The sequence below is a fragment of the Palaemon carinicauda genome, chromosome 30, assembly GCF_036898095.1.
Source record: "Palaemon carinicauda isolate YSFRI2023 chromosome 30, ASM3689809v2, whole genome shotgun sequence".
NCBI lineage: Eukaryota > Metazoa > Arthropoda > Malacostraca > Decapoda > Palaemonidae > Palaemon > Palaemon carinicauda.
In genome coordinates this window covers 32,246,259-32,268,648 of record NC_090754.1, presented here as the reverse complement: position 1 = coordinate 32,268,648, position 22,390 = coordinate 32,246,259, and the positions used below count along the sequence as shown (strand labels likewise).

The 22,390-nt window shown below is 40.6% G+C and overlaps 1 long non-coding RNA gene across 1 annotated transcript in view; it reads left to right on the top strand.

Moving 5' to 3' along the window:
• LOC137622976 (uncharacterized) overlaps positions 1–22,390 on the top strand; it is a 55,119-nt gene that overhangs the window by 31,662 nt on the left and 1,067 nt on the right. Inside the window, exons 2-4 of the long non-coding RNA XR_011040537.1 lie at positions 14,900–15,032; positions 19,010–19,108; positions 20,500–22,359. This is a non-coding gene — a long non-coding RNA (uncharacterized lncRNA). The remainder of the gene's footprint in view (positions 1–14,899; positions 15,033–19,009; positions 19,109–20,499; positions 22,360–22,390) is intronic.

The following is a 22,390-nucleotide window of genomic DNA, read 5'->3' as shown; positions in this document are numbered from 1 at the left end:
TGAAATGGTGTATGGCAACTGGTTGATTGTCCTTGCCATTATTCAATCTGCAATATCCTACAACAATCTTCAGCGGCTACGTCATGTTGTGGGGAAAGTTTACTCCTTACCGCCAGACTTGCAAAGCCCCAGCAAAGCAACACACAGACATAATTGCATATGGAAAGGCACGTTTTCCTGTGTAACGACACTATCAAGCAGAGCCACTGCTAACGCCACCTTACATGCGGCCCTTTCCTCATGATCCTTTGCACACCAAAGGCTTTCTTAATTAATGTTCGTGGTAAAGAAGACTTGGTTTCCATTGATTGCCTAAAACCTGCGTATCTCCTGCAAGATGACCTGCCTTTCAAGAGCAGGGCACCATTTCACATTTGTCTTATTTTTCCCTGTTGGAGCCTTTGGGCATCATGCTTTTCCAACTAGGGTTGTAGCTTAGCTAGTAGTATTAGTAATATAATACAAGTTTGTGACCTGTAACTTTAGCTTTTTTTTTAATCTCTCTCTCTCCCCCTGCACTGATAATATAAACTGGTTTAAACTTTATCTTAGGTCTTGTACCATTTGCATTTTGTCATTCTTGCTCGCTACTATGTATATAAACTCGTCTTGTTGAATAATCTTGGCTGTATTCCACTCGCTTTTGTTAGAACCTACCGGTCATGTTGTCCCAACGGATTCTTTCCATGCAAGTTTGATTTATACGTAAGAACTGTTGTTTTTACAGGGTCACCTATGTTTTCAAGCATGTTGTAGGTGAAGAGATTTACTCCTGGTGCAGTATCTCTTGGTTTAGAGAGCTAGGTTAAGTTCCTCTTATTGTGTAAGGAACATTACTGTCATGAGGCATGTTGCAGGCTGCAATGATCATAGTATTTCTTATCGGAAAGAGCAATTTCTTTTTACCAGGTGACTTGTGGAAGGTTTTCAGACCTAGATCTTTTGGCAAAAGTTTGTTCTATTCTTAGGGTGAGTGACTTGTTTTTTCTCTTTTGTTGAACCATTTCCAGATACTGTTGAGAGATGTATGATTTATTTTATTTTGAGCACCAGTCAAACCATTTCTGGCTCTTACTTCAGTAGCAACTTGAATGGAATGATCAGCTATTAGCTCTTCTATTTCTCGTGAACAGTTTTCTGATGGTTTAGGTGGCAATTAATTTCTTGGATTTGGAATTGTAATGCCAGGCTACTTTATGAATAGTGGGAAAACTTTTTCTCAGAATTCAGCAGCACCTTCATTTAGTTGCAAAATAAGTCTTGAAGGATTTTGGGTACACTAGAGGGATTATCAATATACGGTATACTATTGCCCAAGCGATCATATGCTGCTGAAACAAGTTCCATTTGGCAAGATCTGGATTCCATCTCCGAAGCAGTGGAGGAGGATGAGGTCATTTTGTCATTTTAACAGAAAATTTTGCCAAAATGTTGCTGAGATGGGAGAGATCTAGCATTCCTCCATCTCGGTTGGTCTTTGAAGATCATTCAAGAGTTTTACTCCAGTAAAATCTTCTATGGGACAATCGAGGTAAATACCTTGAGAATTTGTTTGAGGTTGTTGGAAGGGATGATGGGCATTGAAGTCACCAGAGAAAATATCCTCGGTTGTAGCAAAAGGAGCTGAGCATCAATTTCTCAGGGCATCTGTAAATATTGTCTATTGTAAGTATGCTGATGGCAGGTGTTGTTTTAATTGCAAACTACAAACTGTTAATTTTTTTTTGGAAGGGATGGTGTTTTGATAAGTATTACCAAGTCCACAATTTGTTTTTATACTGTTACAGTATGTAAAATATGTAACCAGAGAAGGAAAAGGAGTGTATGTGGGTGAGCAAAGTTTCCTGCAGAAGGACAACATCAAGTATTTGTACAGTGGTTTGAGACTGAAGGAAAGTGTGTGTGGTTCTGATTCTAATAAAGTTCTATGAAATGAGCTCTAGGTTATTTAGAGTGGTGACAGGATGGATAAAGATGTCTGATCCACTATTTTAGTTTGCTAAGATCACTGCTGTATATATAGCGAGTAGTTCTTGTAGTGATATTGGATTAAACTATGGACATTTCCCACAATTTTGGGCATTTTGTCCTAATTGAATTGACAAGGGAATATTTATTTTAACATCATGGAAATGATGTCTTTAATAAGGTCAGGTTCTGTAAGGATATAGGGCAAGGGAGAGGTTGATGTTGGTTTTGGAATGGTAGGAACTGCATTTTTGTTAGGGAGGGGAGGGGGTACGATACAGGGTATACAGAAGCAGTAGATTGGATTGGAGAGAGAGGGTTGTAAGGAGCAGGAGAGTATTTTGAAATAGCCATGTTAGTTGTTGGAATGTAAGGTGAAGGAGGATTTTGGAAGAATATTGAGAAAGTGGTTGCGTGTGGTGCCAAGAGGGGATGGGGATAGGTATGCTTCAGCTTCATCCCCGAGTTTGTTGCCAAGACTCAGAATCCGGTGGTTTCAGATCCTAGATTAGACTCCTCCTTGGTAAAGTCTTTGCTTATGAGAACAGCAGCAGCTCGACCAAGTGCCCTCGCTATTTGTCAGCACTGGTAGAAACAAGAGGAGGATCATAAAGTACACAATCCCCAAATGGCCTTCTAAAGAACTACTGTGACGCAGGTATTGCACGTGGGCATGTGGAAACGCAAAACTACCTCTGTCGCCCACTACCTGCAATACAAGACGCACAGGAACCTCAATAAGTTTTCGATCAGTCCTGTGGTGGCTGAACAACAGCTAGTTTAGTACCTGAAGCTCCTTTTTGGACAAGTAGCAGAAGGTTGTGGGCATTGGTTACCTGGGTTTTAGTCTGAGTGAATAAAAAGGAATGTCTGGCTCTTTTTCATTTCTTCATCTTCCTCTCTTGGGGAAATCAGCATCCTGGATTCTGTGCACAAACTGACCTCAAACCCCTGCAGGTAAACCATTGCTCCCTTGTATAACTTAGTATTGTTCAAATACTGTTGCATCCCCATACCCTGGCGAGGTGGTATTAGGAATGTCTCGGTCTCTTCTGTTATTTCCTACAAGACTCTGAATAACCTTTACTTTGAGTCACATTGCTAGTACTGTATATTACCACATACAGCTTGTGTAGGCCGCTGAGCATGTTTAGCAAGTTTAGCAAGGTGTTAGGGTCTCCTTATTTTTGCACGAAACTGCACAATAGGTAGTACCCCGGGTAAGGCTAAAGAAGCCAGATTGGCAGGGACATCTACCCTCCTAATGGGTGAGTCACCCCTATAAATAGCGTTGGTTTGTATTACAGATACGGAACAAATGACAAATTCAGAGGTAATTGTATTTTTCCCAACGATACAAACCTTAGCTATTAATATGATACTCTGCTTCTTTATGGGTAACCCGCTTCCCTGAGGAGTCTTACACAACTACAGGCATTCGCTAATACCCCATAAAAGGATGAAATGAACTTCAGCTGCACATGTGCTCTTACCAAGACAAATCTCAGGGTTACTTCCGCAAGTAAGTTTATGGCTGATCGCTTGCGACCCCCACATCCCATCATTATGCCCCCTAGGGCAAGAGTCTCATTTTAAAGCAGTTTCGTGAAACTTGATCCTTTATGGTTACTTGCTCAGGCTTGTATTTGTTACGTAATGGAGAGCTCTTCAGAGCACTCGCACAACGGACTAGCGAGACTTCCCATTTCAAGGTTATTTTTGCAAGCCTGTAGTATCAAGGGAGTAGTGTCAGCTTCTTACGTTTACGTATGATAGCAAGTAACTATTCACTTACAAGGATGCTTGGCATACATTTAATATCGATGTAGGTTTGATCGCGGCACTGGTTGCATGTACATGCTCACGTACATGAGTGCTAAAACTAGTCGGTGACCAATTTCTTTGTGTAATGATTTTGCTATTCGTTGTTGTACAATATTCCCACAAGCAGGTTATGCTCTTTTTTGAACACTTGTTCAGAGGGGAAAAAAAGATACTCTTGCGCAACTGCATGCGTGCAAGCTATCTTTTCTGCCGACTAGGACTATATATCATCACACATTTAGAACTTGGTTCTAATAAATCATTATTTTCAATATTAATCTTACCCGATAATCATGTAGCTGTCAACTCTGTTGCCGACAGAAATCTACGGTCGGGATACGCCAGCGATCGCTATACAGGTGGTCAGGTACTCCAGTACTTCTTGTCAACACCACCTCAATTTTTCCTCTGTCGTGCCTCCGGCTAGACCTACATGGATACGCTGTTGATTCTGGAGTTATTGCTCACGATTTGGTGATGTATTTGCTCTAGAGTTTAGCCTTCGCTATTCAGGAAGCTATATCATTAGCTTAGCAAGTTTTTGGAATTAATTTGATTTAATTTTTGATTTAATTTTGGTACGAAGAGAGTATGAACTCTCTTTCACTTTTAAATGGCCGACCCTTCCCTTAGACGGAAGTGTTGGTGTCGAAGAGAGTATAGACTCTCTTAATTTTGCTTAACAAAGTTATAGATTTGTTTTATATCTCTCCGCCTTTTATAGGCCTCTTTGATTAACTTCCTTTTATTATAAACTTATTAGAATTAATTTTTATATTGGTTTATATTCGACCTTTCCTAATAGTAGGCGGTCTTTTCTTGGAACCGAAGTTAATTAACATTGAGCCCGTCATTTCGTTTTTACCTGTTAACATATTATGCTATTTTAATATTTTTGAAAGAATTTCTTTGATAGTCTTGTACTGTTTTCAAAGTTGAACTAACGTTTTGTTTTGTCTCTGCAGTTGTTGACGTTCAGAACGTTCAACTTGCGCTCTATCGTTACGATAGAGAGAGAGTCTATCACGGTGTCACGTTGCAGTAAGAGTAAACCGATTCTAGCGTTTTGTTCATTCTTTCTTAGCTTAAATGGTTTTAATTCTAATAAAGGAACTTTTTATTTGGGAAATCTTTCAGTTTTTTTCCTTTAACAATAATATGTTTTAACGATATATATAATTGGGCTCTTCTCTCAGGTGCTAAGTCAAGAGAGAGAGAGAGAGAGAGATAGAGACGGAGGGAGAGAGAGGAGGATAAACGTTTCGTTCAAGCGGGTAACGTTGTTATCGTTTTTGCTCTTCTCCCTAGTCTCTTTAGGGGAAGAAGGTAAACGTTTCTAGAGTTTTATTCTTGTTCTCAGGCTTTATGCGGTGAGAGATTTTAACGTAGTTTATTTGATCTAGTGTTTAGTCTCTTTTCCAGCCACTGAATTATTTATCTTTCATTATGTTTTTCTGTTACATTGTAATACTGTTTTCGCAATTACTAACTTTTAATGAAGGATAGAATTGCGTGTTTCAGGTACAAACCACTTAAAGTTTCGAGTTCAGTGAAATAAGTGCAAACAGAAAATCAAAAGTGATAAAGTGATAAGCGCAAAGTGTTACAGTGTTGCGTTCGAGGGTTCGTCTGTTCGTGCCAGTTGTTCGCCTAGTCTGGGACCTCTTACAAGCTCCCAAGCCCAGGGGAGAAGTAATGTCGAAGGACTTATGGGTTCAGCAGGGCTTGATCGACGAACAGACGTTTCCCTCCGTGGTTTCGGGTGTTACCAACTCACGTAGCCGACGTGATCACCCCACCCACACAAAGACGAGAGAGCCCTTTTATTCCTCGTCTGCGGAAGAGGTTTCTCGCAGAAACCATGGACCAAATCTTGCAGCTTTTAAGTGCAAGTCGGTCCCTTCCGCGCAAGTCCAACTCCTAGGTGGTGCCATTAGCACTGGGTCAGTTCGGACTTGCTGCAGTACGACAACTGCACACCTCCCAGAGAGGCAAGGTGGTATCGCAACAGACAGTAACTCCGTCTGTTGCCGCACCAGCTGTTTTAGACCCTCAGTTTCAACGGACAGTAGCTCCGTTTGTTGTTGTCTTTCTTAAACTCTAGTGGTCTATGCTGCTGACAATGCAGTCTCAGCTTGCGGTGTTGATGCAGGAGTTTCAGGCAGAGAAGGTTAGCACACCTCCTCCTGCGAGCGCTCATGAGGCAGCCGCCTCAACTCCACCTCTGCGCAGTCCACCCTGCCAGACGTATGATGTTGAGGTTCCTCAACCTACCTCCACGCGTGAGCTGCCGCATTGGGAGTTGCCAGATACCAGCGCTGTGCAGCAACCTCCACTTTCCTTGAGGCAGGAGCCTCTTGCTATGCGGCAACCTCCTCAACACTTGAGGCAGGAACCTTATGCTTTGCAGCAACCTCCTCTACCCTTGAGGCAGGAGCTTCATGTGTTGCGACAACCTCCTCCATCCTCGAGGCAGCAACCTCTTGCGTTGCGGCAAGCTCCACCATCCTTGAGGCAGCAACCTCGACTCTTGCGGCAGCCACCTCCACTCTTGAGGCAAGAACCTCAACTCTTGAGGCAAGAACCTCAACTCTTGAGGCAAGAGCCTCAACTCTTGAGGAACCTCATTCTTCACAGCATGAGCCTCTCTCTGCGCAGCTACCTCCTCAACCCTTGAGGCAGACGCAACTCTTGAGGCAGGAACCTCACAGGAGCCTCGTGCTATGCGGCATCCTCCTCAAACCATGAGGCAGGAGCCTCATGCTATGCGGCATCCTCCTCAACCCATGAGGCAGGACCCTCATGCTATGCGACATCCTCCTCTACCCATGAGGCAGCCTCATGCTATGCGGCATCCTCCTCAACCCATGAGGCAGGAGCCTCATGCTATGCGGCATCCTCCTCAACCCATGAGGCAGGAGTCTCATGCTATGAGGAGCCTCATGCTATGCGGCATCCTCCTCAAACCATGAGGCAGGAGCCTCATGCTATGCGGCAACCGCCTCAACCCATGAGGCAGGAGCCTCATACTATGCGGCATCCTCCTCAACGCATGCGGCATAAGCCTCATCCCTTGCAGCTTGAGCCTCATCCCATGCAGCATGAGTCTCATACCATGCAGCATGAGCCTCATCCCATGCAGCATGAGCCTCATCCCATGCAGCATAAGCCGCACGCCATGCAACATGCTCTGCTTACCTTACAGCATGCTCTGCATACAGCATGCTCTGCATACCTTACCGCATGCTTCTCAGTCACACATCTTTGGTTGTTGCCAACTCACTAGACTTTCAAGCAGTTTCATAACGTTGCCTTCTAGTCTGCTGCTTTTGCACCAGTGAAACCCTCACTGAGAGAACTTAGCTTTTCTCGGATATGGTTCCTGTAGATGAGAAAGTGCTATTCTCCCTCCTTCTGATTTTCCCTTGAGGACTCTGTCATTTGGAGAGGAGCCTTTAGCTGCTTAGCCTCCTATGGACTTTTATTTAAGCATAGCATGCTTCCAGGGAGGGTAATGGTTCCACTTCAGTCGCTAACCCCGTCTGTTACCACACCTGCTCCCATAGACCTTGAGCTGTGTTGCAAGACATGCAGTCCAAGCTTAGTCCTTGTTAGAGGATTTTTTGTTTACGGAGTCAGTGTGTCACTGGGAAGACGTTCAACAACCAGCAGAAGTGACTTGTTGTGACGCAGTGCGGCAACCTCAGCAACCCGATAAGGAGTTGTCTGTACGACCCAGACAGTCTAGACAGCTTCGGGTTGTCACTGTACTTCCTCGCTTCCCCATGGTTGACAGTTCACAGACTGTGCAGCAGTACCATGATCTTGTGTCCGGCTCCGTCAGACGACTAGCTTTTAAGAGCTCCCACAAGTCGTCGCTGTCTGGAGATTCTCAGATGGACTATGGATCTGACCAAGGAACTGGGCCTCCTGGTCAATTTGGAGGAGTCCCAGCTCGTCCCATCCCAGACCATTGTCTACCTGGGTATGGATCTTCAGAGTCGAGCTTTTCGGGCTTTTCCGTCGGCCCCAAAGATATACTAAGCCCTAGATTGCATCCAGAGCATGCTGAGAAGGAACCGATGCTCAGTCAGGTAGTGGATGAGTCTAACAGGGACACTTTCATCGCTGGCCCTGTTCATCGAGTTAGGGAGACCCCACCTCCCCCCCTTCAGTATCATCTAGCGGCTCACTGGATAAAGGACATGACGCTAGAGACGATCTCAGTTCCTGTTTCCGAAGAGAGGAGGTCTACTCTCACGTGGTGAAAGAACAGCTTTCTTCTCAAGGAAGTCTACCTTTGGCTGTTCAGAAACCCGACCGCCGTCTCTTCTCTGACGCATCAGACACGGGCTGGGGTGCGACTTTGGACGGACAGGAATGCTCGGGAACATGGAATCAGGAGCTAAGGACACTTCACATCTATTGCAAGGAGCTGTTGGCGGTTCATCTGGCCTTGATAAACTTCAAGTCCCTCCAGCTTAACAAGGTGGTGAAGGTGGACTCTGACAACACCACAGCCTTGGCTTACATCTCCAAGCAGGGAGGGACTCATTTGTGGAAGTTGTTCTAGATCGCAAGGTACCTCCTCATCTGGTTAAAAGATCGAAAGCTCACGCTGGTAACGAGGTTCATTCAGGGCGATATGAATGTCATGGCAGATCGCCTTAGCCGGAAGGGTCAGGTCATCCCCACAGAGTGGACCCTTCACAAGAATGTTTGAAGCAGACTTTGGGCCCTGTGGGGTCAGCCAACCATAGATCTGTTCGCTACCTCGATAACCTAGAGGCTCCCGTTGTATTGTTCTCCGATTCCAGACCCAGCAGCAGTTCACGTGGATGCTTTTCTGCTGGATTGGTCCCATCTCGACCTGTATGCATTCCCGCCGTTCAAGATTGTCAACAGGGTACTTCAGAAGTTCGCCTCTCGCAAAGGGACACGGCTGACGTTGGTTGGCTCCGCTCTGGCCCGCGAGAGAATGGTTCATAGAGGTACTGCAATGGCTGGTCGACATTCCCAGGACTCTTCCTCTAGGAGTGGACCTTCTACGTCTACCTCACGTAAAGAAGGTACATCCAAACCTCCACGCTCTTCGTCTGACTGCCTTCAGACTTTCGAAAGACACTCAAGAGCTAGGGGCTTTTCGAAGGAGGCAGCCAGAGCGATTGCCAGAGCAAGGAGGACATCCACTCTCAGAGTCTATCAGTCTAAAGGGGAAGTCTTCCGAAGCTGGTACAAGGCCAATGCAGTTTCCTCATCCAGTACCACTGTAACCCAGATTGCTGACTTCCTGTTACATCTAAGGAACGTAAGATCCCTTTCAGCTCCTACGATTAAGGGTTACAGAAGTATGTTGGCAGCGGTTTTCCGCCACAGAGGCTTGGATCTTTCCACCAACAAAAGATCTACAGGACCTCCTTAGGTCTTTTAAGACCTCAAAGGAACGTCGGTTGTCCACTCCAGGCTGGAATCTAGACGTGGTCCTAAGGTTCCTTATGTCATCAAGATTTGAACCTCTCCAATCAGCCTCTTTTAAGGACCTCACATTAAAAACTCTTTTCCTCGTGTGCTTGACAACAGCTAAAAGAGTAAGTGAGATCCACGCCTTCAGCAGGAACATAGTTTTCACATCTGAAACGGCTACATGTTCCTTGCAGCTCGGTTTTTTGCTAAAACGAGCTTCCTTCACGTCCTTGGCCTAAGTCGTTCGAGATCCCAAGCCTGTCCAACTTGGTGGGGGACGAACTGGAGAGAGTACTTTGCCCAGTTAGAGCTCTTAGGTACTATCTAAAAAGGTCATAACCTTTACGAGGACAATCAGAAGCCTTATGGTGTGCTATCAAGAAGCCTTCTCTTCCAAGGTCTAAGAACTCAGTTTCTTACCTATTCAGGCTCCTGATTAGGGAAGCACATTCTCATCTGAAGGAAGAAGACCTTGCTTTGCTGAAGGTAAGGACACATGAAGTGAGAGCTGTGGCTACTTCAGTGGCCCTCAAACAGAACCGTTCTCTGCAGAGTGTTATGGATGCAACCTATTGGAGAAGCAAGTCAGTGTTCGCATCATTCTATCTCAAAGATGTCCAGTCTCTTTACGAGAACTGCTACACCCTGGGACCATTCGTAGCAACGAATGCAGTAGTAGGCGGGGGCTCAGCCACTACATTCCCATAATCCCATAACCTTTTTAACCTTTCTCTTGAATACTTTTTATGGGTTGTACGGTCGGCTAAGAAGCCTTCCACATCCTTGTTGATTTGGCGGGTGGTCAATTCTTTCTTGAGAAGCGCCGAGGTTAAAGGTTGTGATGAGGTCCTTTAGTATGGGTTGCAGCCCTTTATACTTCAGCACCTAAGAGTCGTTCAGCATCCTAAGAGGACCGCTACGCTCAGTAAGAAAGACGTACTTAATAAAGGCAGAGTAATGGTTCAAGTCGTCTTCCTTACCAGGTACTTATTTATTTTATGTTATTTTTGAATAACTAATAAAATAAAATACGGGATACTTAGCTTCTTTGTTAACATGTATGCTGGTCTCCACCCACCACCCTGGGTGTGAATCAGCTACATGATTATCGGGTAAGATTAATATTGAAAAATGTTATTTTCATTAGTAAAATAAATTTTTGAATATACTTACCCGATAATCATGATTTAATTGACCCACCCTTCCTCCCCATAGAGAACCAGTGGACCGAGGAAAAAATTGAGGTGGTGTTGACAAGAAGTACTGGAGTACCTGACCACAGATGGCGCTGTGGTGTTCACCCCCACCTGTATAGCGATCGCTGGCGTATCCCGACCGTAGATTTCTGTCGGCAACAGAGTTGACAGCTACATGATTATCGGGTAAGTATATTCAAAAATTTATTTTACTAATGAAAATAACATGTTTCGATGGGGATATTCCTCTTGCCTTCCTGTAACCAGAGTTAGTTTACTCTCAAGTAGACTCTTATTTCATTCCAAACAGTTCCTTCGTAATTTTTGGAGCGGCCGTTGTCTTAGTTTTTAAATACAGTACATACTGTACTTAAGACTCAAACTTTGCACAAGCGAATCTGTTCCCTGGGAGGGAACATTGGGTACGTAAGCCAGTTTGCTGGTTGCAGTTAGTCTATTCTCAAGTAGACTCTTACTTCATTCCAGGCAGTTGCTTCCTAATTTTTGGAGCGGCCGTTGTCTTAGTATTTAAATACTGTACTTGACTCCGAAACTTCGCACAAGGGAATCTGTTCTCTGGGAGGGTACTTGTGCCAGTTTGGCAATCGGGAACGAAGAAATACAAACTTATTTGTCATTTCTAAAGGATCTCGGTCATATGAAGGAGGTGGTCTCGATTGCGAACGTTGATCAATGTTCTCTAATAGAGTTCTGGATGCTACGAATCATTCGGGCTGTGCCCTTGTGTCTGTTCTTCCTTAGCTGTCTGTGTTACTGGTTCATAGATGGACATTACCTCTCAACAAAGGATTGAAGTCTCAAATCTTGCCTTCCGAAAGTAGTTGCATACGACTGGTTGTTAAAGGTTGATCTCTTGTTCGACAACGATCCCTAAGGAGATTTGCTATAATCCCATATTCCTCTAGGGAATACTGGCTACCCTGGTATTACTAATCTGTAAGCATACTTAAACAGTCAACTCCCATTGGATGAAAGGCAGTTGGAGGACAGGATTTCCCCCTCCTACAGAGCAGTTGCGCGTAACTGGTTGCACGTCTCGATATCAGTCCACTTTCTTGACTAGCTAGGCAATCTTTTGGTCCCTCAGGAGTAATTTAGGAGAGTTGACCTTCGCTTGAGAATCAAGGTTACTTGTTCCTCTAAGTGAAACATGCAAACACTTTGCAGGGTTTGGCTGGTGAGAGAGCAAGTTACAATTCCTGGGAAGAGTTGGCTGCCTTACTGGATAGTTTGTTGACCAGGTAGCCCAGAACTCATTCTATTTTCTGATAAATCGTAGGGGAAATATTTTTTTCTGACTTGATAAGTCTTGCGCAGCATTAATAGCCTTTTACGAGCGAATGCCTCCTGTGGGAGTGCATAATGCTACCCACCGGGTTTAGCGGGAGGTAAGTGATACAAGGGTGCTCTGGTCTATTCCACTTAGGCATGAGCACAGACCCGAGTCTCGCGAGGGTGTCTTGCGCACCCATTCACCGAGCACTGGTGAGGCGAGTGTGTGGACTCCCTCGGCTGATACCTTAATGGCAGAGGTGGATACTTCGTGGGGCCAAACTTTTCGGTCTCCATACTCTAAGTGGGATACATCGTTCCGTTCACATGATCTCTCCCCGTTCCGTTCACAAGCTCTCGCCCTACATCCGACAAGGACATCCTACATTAAGGGATCCGCGAGGGAGCATGCTATCCGGAATATAGCATGACGAACCCTACCTCTTAATCAGGTGGGCGGGCGAGCTCGTCTGCCTGTTGAAGGTGTGTGCCCCACCTCTGCTACGTATAGTGCTCTCTTGAGTGAGTCTTCCTATCAAGACCTTGTCCAGGCAGTGAAGCCGGTGATCTCAGGATCTACCTATTATTCTCTGATAGTCCCACCTTTTAGTCTTAGCACCTCGGCCCACAGAACACCTAGGTGCTGGTAGGTCTAGAGCAGAAGAGACCAGAGTTGTGGGTGTCAGACCATCCTGCTAAGGGGACTAGACCTTCTCTCTCCTTCACCAGGTTTGTTGCTCTTCACCTGTTGCACCCCATGGCATCTGGTCTTTGGTCCGAGTCTGAACGAAAGTGCTATATAAACTTCCTGAAATGAGGGCAGCCTTTCTTACGCTAAAAGAATTCCATCAGCTCCTTTCAGGGCACTCTGTAGTGCTGATGAACAACAATGCTTCGGTGGTGTCACACACAACCACCAAGGTATAGTGAAGGATATTTTAAAATTGATAAACTAAATCTGAAATTTTTTTCCAAAATGTTTTTTTGGATAACCTTATTTTTCTTAATGTTCTTTTCTTCAAATTTGGCACAACTGATTGATACATTCAAAGATTTTTCATTTTCCTCATTGATATGTTTTTAGTCAAAGTTGATTACCGTGTCAGCTAATTAGTCAAATGTTAGTTTCTGTAGTGAATATGTAAATATGATGATTACATATACTGTATTGGATTCGGGAATTTAGGCCATATGGTATTTTGGTGGGGTCGGTGAGACCATTCACCACCGAGAAGGGAATTGGTGTGAATCGGGAGACTCAGACGACACTTTGATGTTTTATCAAAATAATCAGGAGCTGAAATTAACACGGCTAGATTTTGTCTCACTGGATTTAAAAAAAAAAAAAAGGAAATTTAAGAGTTGATTTGGACACCAATTTAAATTCTTAAAGTAGATTAAGGTAATTTTGATCTATTGCATATAATTAGTTACTGGGTTTAATATTTGTATTGTTTTAGTACTATCTTGGTCAGCTGCTGTGATCATAACCAAGTTATATTTAAACAGTTTACTATTTAATTACACATCAATGATAAATCTTATAACTTAAGATGTAAAACTCAAAATTGAAAAAAAAAAAGTGAATATTTTCTACCATATTAGAATCCTAGAAACTGAAGATTTATGAATATTTTTGTCAACTTTTATCCAATACGTAATAAACATTTATTTTCAAGTAAGGAAGTCACTAAAGGTAAGGTCATTTCTGTACATCCATTATATCGATTCAATACAACTCTTGAGCTATCTTGTGTTAAGTTCTCTCGAAAATGGTTTTGAAAATAAACACGACTATGCGTATCATACTTTTCTTTTAGAATGTTAAATTCAGATACTGTAGTACGTTGAAGCAAGTAATCGTTTACAGCGTTAACAGAGAACTTGATATTTCTCTTTTAGTAGAGAAACTTCTTGTTCATAACGTTAAACTTGGATATATTGAATTAAGAAAGTTTTCATAAATGTTCTCTAATGGAGCAACATTACGAGGGCACTTTCCATGTTTTGAATGTAAGGCAAAATAAACTTTTTTGCTTTTTTATCTTTTAATCCTTCTCATCATACTTAATCATAGCCTTTTAGAGTAAACTTTTATATTGTTATTTTAGATAAAAACAACTAAAGTAATAGTGTTGTTGCATAAGTATTGAATTTATATTGGAAATTTAACCCAATTAAGATTATTAATTTAAAATCCCATAAGTATGGATAAAATTAGTAGTAAATTTGTATTTAGATGTTGATAAGGATATTATTAGAACTAGAATGAGTGAAATTACTAATTAAAAAGCTGTTTTGTGAAGTAGATTCCTGAATTAAGTAAATTTTAAATTAGTTTTATGAAAATTTTTTGGAACTGTGATAAATCTGTCGATATAACCTAAATGCGACTGAGGAAAAGTGGTGTTTGATGAAATCAAAGTATAGTGTATTTTATTTTTATTATTTGCTTTTCACATACTGAAGCATGGCTTTTAATAATAGTAATAGTAATAATAATAATAATACATAATACATAATAGTAAGCTTGGGTTATATCTAGTTGACTTTACAGTATTTGGGTATATTGAAATTACTAATTCGTAAACAACAATCTGACCTGTCAAACTTCAACATCAAAATGGAAGAACTGATGAGGTAAGTTATGAATTTTTTTTAACTAAATTTATTTTTAATCTGGAAAAGTTAATTTTCTCTTGCTCCTCACATTTAACATAGGGTCAGTGCATAAATAAAATGACTTGAAGATTGCAATCATAGTTTTGGACAAGGACGCTGCTGAAGGATTTTTGATTAGCTCATGTTAGACAAGATGAGATTTTTATGCGATGGGAAAGGGACAATTTGTTATGTAAAGATGCTTGTAAGATATTTCTCTTGAAGTAATTGTTTATTCTAAAAAATAATAAATGGATTTCTAAATTTGATATTTTTAAAAGAGAATTAAGGGCAATTAATGATTTGAACAGAATAGCAATCTCATAATGAAATATTAATTCTTAGATTATTGGTGTTAGTGTAATTAATTTTAAGTAAATGTTTGTCCTGAGTTTGAATTGTCATAATGAAACCATGGTACCTTACATGTATAATGAGAACACACTAGAAGTTAGTTTCAGGAAATGATTAATTACTGTATTGAATTTTTGCAGTTGTCTGCATAATACCCTCAAAAATTACCAGTCAATGGTACTGGAGCCCCTGTCATCCCCCACAACGTGGACCCCACAGCGTCTGGATCGACCCGCAACTGGAACTACCATTACTGGACTCTCGGGCAATAAGGTAAATCACGCTTGAATAAAGTGTCCTCTTGGTATATTTGCCAGTACCTAGTTTTTTAGGAAACTTTAATTAGCAAAGGTGTTTGTTTTATGAAAGTTTATAAAACCTTTTCCTTTTTATAATACCTTTTCCTATTTATAATGTTTCCTGATACAGTATGGTATTCAGTGCTTTATAATAACTAGAAGTATCTTATTTCATAAAAGAATAAAGGCCTATATGTGACTTAGTAAATAATAAAAATCTATTAACTACTTGGTTTACTTAAGCATTTTTTCTTTTATTTTACAGTAATTATATATGATGTTGAGGTTACAGGTTGCAATAAAAAAAATTCTATAGCTCGTATTTTGTGCTAATTAGGAAAATTGAGAATTTTTAATGTAAGTTGTGCTCATTTATTAAGGAAATTGAAAACTTAATTTAAGCTATTACAGTATATATAATTTCTCTTCATATGGGACATTAAAAAGTTTCATAGTTCAAGTCTAATGCTAAATTGTTAGAAAGATATATAGTATGTACAATTATATTGAATGAATTTTATTTACTATTTGGAAATAATTTTCTTAGCAGATGACCCTTAATATAGGCCATACAGTACACATGTAACCCACAATTATTCAATAAATAGTGGGGAAGGGAGACAGTTCCCTCTTTGTAATACCTGTCAAGTGATAATGGATATTAAACATATTTTAGTCAGTTTTCCTATTTTTAATCTCTAGAGGAGGACACATTTACTCCAGGACAAACCTTTGAAATAAACTGGGCGAAATTGTGATACACTGTACTTGAAAAAATATACCGAGTACTGGGCTATATCACAAGCTTTAAGTAATTTTATGACGTTATTTATTTAATCTGTTTAATCCCTTCATATTTCACATTTAGAAGTTATTGTATGAAAGTGGCGTGATTGCTTTTATAGGTTAAAATTTTACCAAATGGTGTGTGTAAGAGCATGGTTGGTTCATTAGTATTACTGTAGATAGTGGTGAATGGCCTTTGATACCTGTCTCATAGGTTGTGGCCATTAAATGATAAATGATGGGAGGCGGGAAATTAGACTACCTTTACATCGTAAAGAAGATTTACGTATTGTATTTAGTCAATTTTCACAGATCGAGCAGAAATCTTCTTTAAAGTGAATGAATGAATCGCTTTGATAGAACTTTGAATCTCTCTAATTACATAAGAGGAAATGTGTCTCACTGACTTTTAAATTACTGAAACAGTTAGTAATAAAATTCTCATAATTGTAGGTAACAATGAATCCCTTAATGAATATAGACACACTTGGGGAGAACGGACTTAGAGAGGAAACGGTTAAACTAACAACAAATACTTTTAATATTGGGCGTCTTGTTGCACATCGACGCCACCCATGGCTGAGATAAGCCTACCATTATGGATGGGCCTACTATGGGTTGCCCACTCACGACCTGAGCTTGACCCGAACTCCAACTCTACTAACTAATCTTTGTCTCCCAGCTGTTCTTATGGTCCACTCATTGCCGCGGGGTATTAGGGCTTATCTTCCCTTAGGGTAGCGATGGCAGGTGATGCAACCGCATCCAGCCGGTTCTCGCCTCCTTTGTCCCCTCTCCTTGGTGTACCTGTTGACGTGGAAACAAATTTAGTACATGTGTGCTGGGGTAGTAGATATCTAACAATGACAGAATTTAGTTAAAACTGCTTCTCACACTACCCAGGGATCGTGGAGATGAGGTCATAGGTTGGCAACTGCCGCCCTACTTCCTGCGACTTAAAGTCATAGGTTGGCAACTGCCGCCCTACTTCCTGCGACTTAAACTAACCTAGTTAACGACTTTTTGGAAGGTGTCTAAATTCTCATGAATGATTTACTTTAAACTCCCTGAGTTGTGACATACCCCAGTGCTTGGCTTGAGGCCTATTATTTGTATTCATTCATTCAGTATCATTGGACCTTGATTATTCGGAAATGGATAGATCTCCCTCCCCTCCCACTAGTGAATGGTGAGGCCTATATGGCCCTTTTTATCAAGGCGTCGAAAGTCCCATACACGAAACCCTAGAGTAGACTGCCATCTCCCCCCCCCCCCCCCCCCATTTCCATATGTGGAACTCTAGAGTTGTGACTGCTATTTTAGCCCCATCTTGTTGAAGGATCCATTTTATCCTTCTTCCACTCATAAGCTGGGCTTGCCTCGTAACCCCCCTCTCCTTTAAAGTTCTCTAGACTGGACCCTTCGGCTGTGTCCAATTTTGGTCAGACCAAGTTTACATACTTTTCTTTCCATCCAAGCAAAACGCTTGGTGGTCAATAGTGACTACTGTACAACACATTTACTAATTCATTGTATGTTGTCGATTCCTGACTGCCCGGACGTGAGCTTGGTCAAACAAATCTGCATTGCACCGCTGTGCCCACTCGGGATGACGTCACTGAATGAGCTGCTGTTCCCACGCGTGATGACGTTACAGACCGATTTGCTCACAAAACGCACCCATTTCAATTTATGATGATATTCCTCTGCGTAATGGCTATATTACTATGTCATCTGATAGTGTACATTCTGATAGTGCTGCCACTACCCGAGCTCGTATAGGAATGGAATGCTTTGTGGTAGTGTTCCATTGTCAGCTTTGGTTCAATTTCAGGTTGCATCAACTTACCATCCACAACAATCTCGTTCTCATAACCCAACAACTATTGGTTTTATGAACGACAAACCTGTCGCTTTACCACAATGTACAGTACTCTGAAAGTCCCTTGCTTACTGTTTGTTATTAATTTTTTTTTTTTTTTTTCGGAACGACAGAAACTTTATTTCGCCTGAACCTTTTCAGGCTCAAAAGGGCACCAGAATTATTAAGCCTTTTTTCCTTGACACCCTCATCTGCATCAGATGATGTCAGTAATTAGATGGTGTAAACATGCCAAGGTCCTCGTAGGTGGTGTCCTATGTGGGCTGCCTCTGTGAAATCCTTCTCGATAGCATAGTTCGGGAAGAATATTTTTAGAACAGTTAAAACATTAAAGAGAGAACTAATCATCGAGTGGAAGGCCATGATACAGAGGCTATAGTACTACTACCAAGACTAGGGAACATTGGTTTGATTTTGGAGCGTCCATCTCCTAGAAGAACTGCTTACCATAGCTGAAGTCTCTTCTACCCTTACCAAGAGAAAAGTAGCCACTGAACTATTACATTGCAGTAGTTATCTCCTTGAGCAAAGATAAATTTTTTGGTAATGTCAATGTCGTCAGGTGTATGAAGACAGGAGAATGTGGTAAGAATAGGCCAGGCCATTCGGTGTATGTGTAGGCAAAGACAAAAACACACTTCTTGTGGTATCACCTGTTACAGCCACATTTTATCCGTTTTTCAGTCTCCCTCAAAAATCCTCATCGGACAACCGGTCATGGTGATTATGAATGATTATAATTGATGCTTGATTTTCACATGGTTTTGTCTTAAACTGGCCCTAAAGTATTGGATACGACAACCCTGCGTCCTTATGAGCCGGTTGGACTGTCTTTTAAGTAGCCACTTTAGATTTTTGCTCATACCTACATGCATGTACAGGTACATGTAATTGTCATAGAGAATACCTCTTGGTGGAAACTTTCCCCGACCTAAGGAAGACTCCCATTTAAATGACTCCGGGGTTCGTATGTGCATTTGAATATGCTAAAATTTAAAAACTTTATTTCCCAAAGCATTTAAGCAGAGGTCCTGCCTCAACCACCCGACAAAGTTTTTGACCAGAATAAAGAAACTTGCTAGTAGCCCCACACATTACCAGTAGTGGCATTGCTAGGTAACCTAGCAATGTGCAACAGAACCCTTTTATTATTGTCTGGCTGTAGAAAACAGAACTGGGAGTTACCCATTTAAGTAACTGTTTTGTATAGTTAGGAATTGTTTTTATTCTAAATCATGATTATGAATGTCTTAAACTAATAATGATATTTTTGTTTTTCTCAGGTCTTGTTTCTGTGAACGTCCCAGTTAAATGATATAGAACAGAGAATTTATTTTTCTCCCATAATCTCAGAATGGGACCTGTTAACTGCAGGATGAGCAGTAAGTAATTTTGATTTGAATATCCCTTAGTCTTGACTTTGTCAAAAATGGGATGCAGGTAATATAATAGTACTTGTCCAATTTAGTTCACTGGTCCAATTAAATGAGAAGTGGCCCCAATATCGAGTGACCCTGGTCATACAATATTTTATTTGTTGTCAGAATCAGCTGAGATTTCTTGGATTTAGTATAAATAACTATTATCTTTAATATTTTTTCCCAGATAGTTGTTCTCTCAAAAGATTCTCAAGAAAACAATTACTGACAGCCAGCAGTCTTGTATATTAATCATGATTTCTGGTTCTCATTTCAAAGTTAATGGGGAAAATATATGCTATAGCACTTTTTTTTTTTTTATAAATTGTAGGTATAACCACTTTTCTATATAAATTGTAAGTCTTCCTTCAAAATTCATTTCAGTCCTTTCAAAGCTTATTGTTAGCAACTAACATTTTGAGTAACAAGTGTGTCAGGTTTGACAAACATTCAGAATGACTTTTGCAGTTTGTTGAATTTAGTGCACAACCTTAAAATTGAGAAATGTCATTTTGAGGTGTTTCTCCCTGTGTTTAGTTAGTTAGTTTTTAGTAACTATAGTATACATTTTCAGTACCTTGGCTTCATTGTCCAAAAATCATACCAATTGAGATTAACATTAATTTTTCATGAATTAATGTGGAGGGCCATGAAGTTTTTCCAGAGCAAGAAAACTACCATTAACGAGTCATGACATAGGGAAATTAGATTTACAATAACAAAAAGATAGTACCAACTTCCAACTTAAACTGACGGGTAAACACTACCTTCTTGATTAGTCATGTGAAGGTTGATTGTAGGCCCAATTGGGAGCCAATTTTATGGCTGGGTAAAGACAATTTGTAATGCCAAATTTCTGCCATTACTAAGGCCAGATGAAGGGTACCTTTAAGAACCTTAAGAGGGTTGGTTTTAGGGCTAGTTGCGTAAGGATTGTAAGACTAGATAACGGATTTTGAGCGAAGCGAAAAATCTATTTTTTGGGTGAGATAGCCATGTTGTCCTGATGGAAGGTTCCTTTAGTAGCTTTCTAGGGGTATATATGACTACAGTGGATATTCCCAGAGAATTAAACTGCCCTGAGTGCCTTACAGGAGTTCGAAGTAGTACTTAAACATATGCTTACTGGCGACACAGACCTAGTAGCGCACTCTCGCGCTGACCCTGGGTTGCCTCGGCACGTATCCATCCGCCACGGAGGTACCCGATAAGGGAAAACGGAGATAGGGGGAACTGCGCGAAATTCTTGGTCGGTTAGGGAGGAGATCCCAGATACTCCTAAGAAAGTAGTTAGAGGGAAGTACTGTTAGGAAAAATACAAATTACTTAAAATTTTTTATTTTTTTCTATTTCAGAAGATCGACTGCAGTTACTGGATGAATCTTCAAGTTATGAATATCTCTAATAAGAACCTATGTAAAGTATACACAGCCCAAAAGGTCTCTGAGAGAGAGGAACGACAAATTTTTAAGGAAATTATTCGTCAGCAGTATTGCAGTTAGGTGTTTTATGAACCAGTGTAATGTTAAACTTATGCAGGATGGTGATACCAGTTTTGATAAATCATGAGCGGTACGGAAATGAAACTGAAACGATGAAATTAAAGGCAAATCTATAGTTTGTACAATGTCCTTACCAATAGCTCATTGGATATTCTTTAAAAAATCATATTGCAATCACAGGAATAGAATTAGTTTATAAAAAATTCGATATTCTTAGACGATTTATAAAAACATTTGTAGTGAGAAACCTTCACCATCAATGCAACAACTCTTGTTAATTGGTAATTTTGCCAATAATTGTGGGTCAGCTTTAGTGCATTTTATAGAATGGTTAGGTATTTTATAAGGAATGTAAGGAATTCAGTCAGTCAGGACAGTAAGTAGATCTTTAACTGAAAACATGGAACATAATTTTTGGGAGTAACTGGACTAATTAAGTTGAATCAGAGAATGGCTGGGTGACTTCAGATTCTAATAGGTTTTGATCTTTTTATATGGTCTGATACTGGTTATAAACAGGCCCAATTGGAAGAAATCATAATCATGATAATGGTAATGATAACATTAATAATGTGTCTTTGATAGTTGTACTTTAACTCTTTTTGACTTCACAAAGCTGATTTTAATTACATTAAGTTACTGCTGCTATAACAAAACAGGATTTCAGAGAAAATTCTTTGTATGAAGGGCTTAGGTTGTAACTAATTTGAAAATTGTACTTTGCTAAACCATAGCTCTGAATTGATTTCCCACTTCACAGATCAGTGTAATTGAGAAATGTCTACAAACAAGAAAATGCCATTTTACCAATCAGACAATCTTCTTGGAAACACAAGCGTGTAATCAAAATATCTTTACAAATGAAGGATCCAGATCATACTAGCATTTTGTCTCTGTGGTGTACTCTAGAGATGCTGATTTGCTTGCAAACCGAAAGAGAAAATAATTTAGCTTCATTGAACTACCGTTAAGACAGGATTCAGTTTCTAATATTGTGCATATTGACACAAATTCATTAGATTTCAGGATTATTTTTGATAATTTCAAAGTTTAATCCATAGGATTCCTATTTATTTGATATTCCAGTAGGTATACTGTATCAGGATTCAGACAGTTAAATGTATTAATCTATTTATATTTAGGTGGTCAGTTATAAGGCAGGTATAATTCAGGATAAATATTCACCTAGAATTCTGTGTTGTGTTGTACTGTGTAGCTTGTAGTTCAGTGCTTAGTTTTCAAACAAGTTTTACATCTTCAGCCAGAGTTTATGGCAAAATAATGAAGTCTGATTGATGTTACTAAAAGTTTAGGTATCTTGTCTCTTAGATTACCGAAACCTTTTTAGGTAACTAGGGATAGGTTTGTAATGCAGAACCTACACTCCATTCATTATCTTGAATTAGTCTAATAATTTGAACAACAGTTAATTATTAGTATTGTTATTATTTATTATTATTATTTGGTAAGCTACAACCTTAGTTGGAAAAGCAAGATGCTGTAAGCCTAGGTGCCCCAATAGGGAAAATACTCCAGTGAGGAAAGGAAACAACGAAATGGTCTTCCCCTTTGCCTCGAAGGGCTACATGGCAGTGGAGAAAGCCATCAGTGAGGGTAAGCCTCCCCCAGCTTTGGAAGATTGCAAACTGGTCTCATTTGTCTTGCCACATGATGCCCACCACTGGACTGATGTCCTGTTTACTTTTGCTGAGGGTAAACTGGATGAGGATGCGGCCGGCCACCA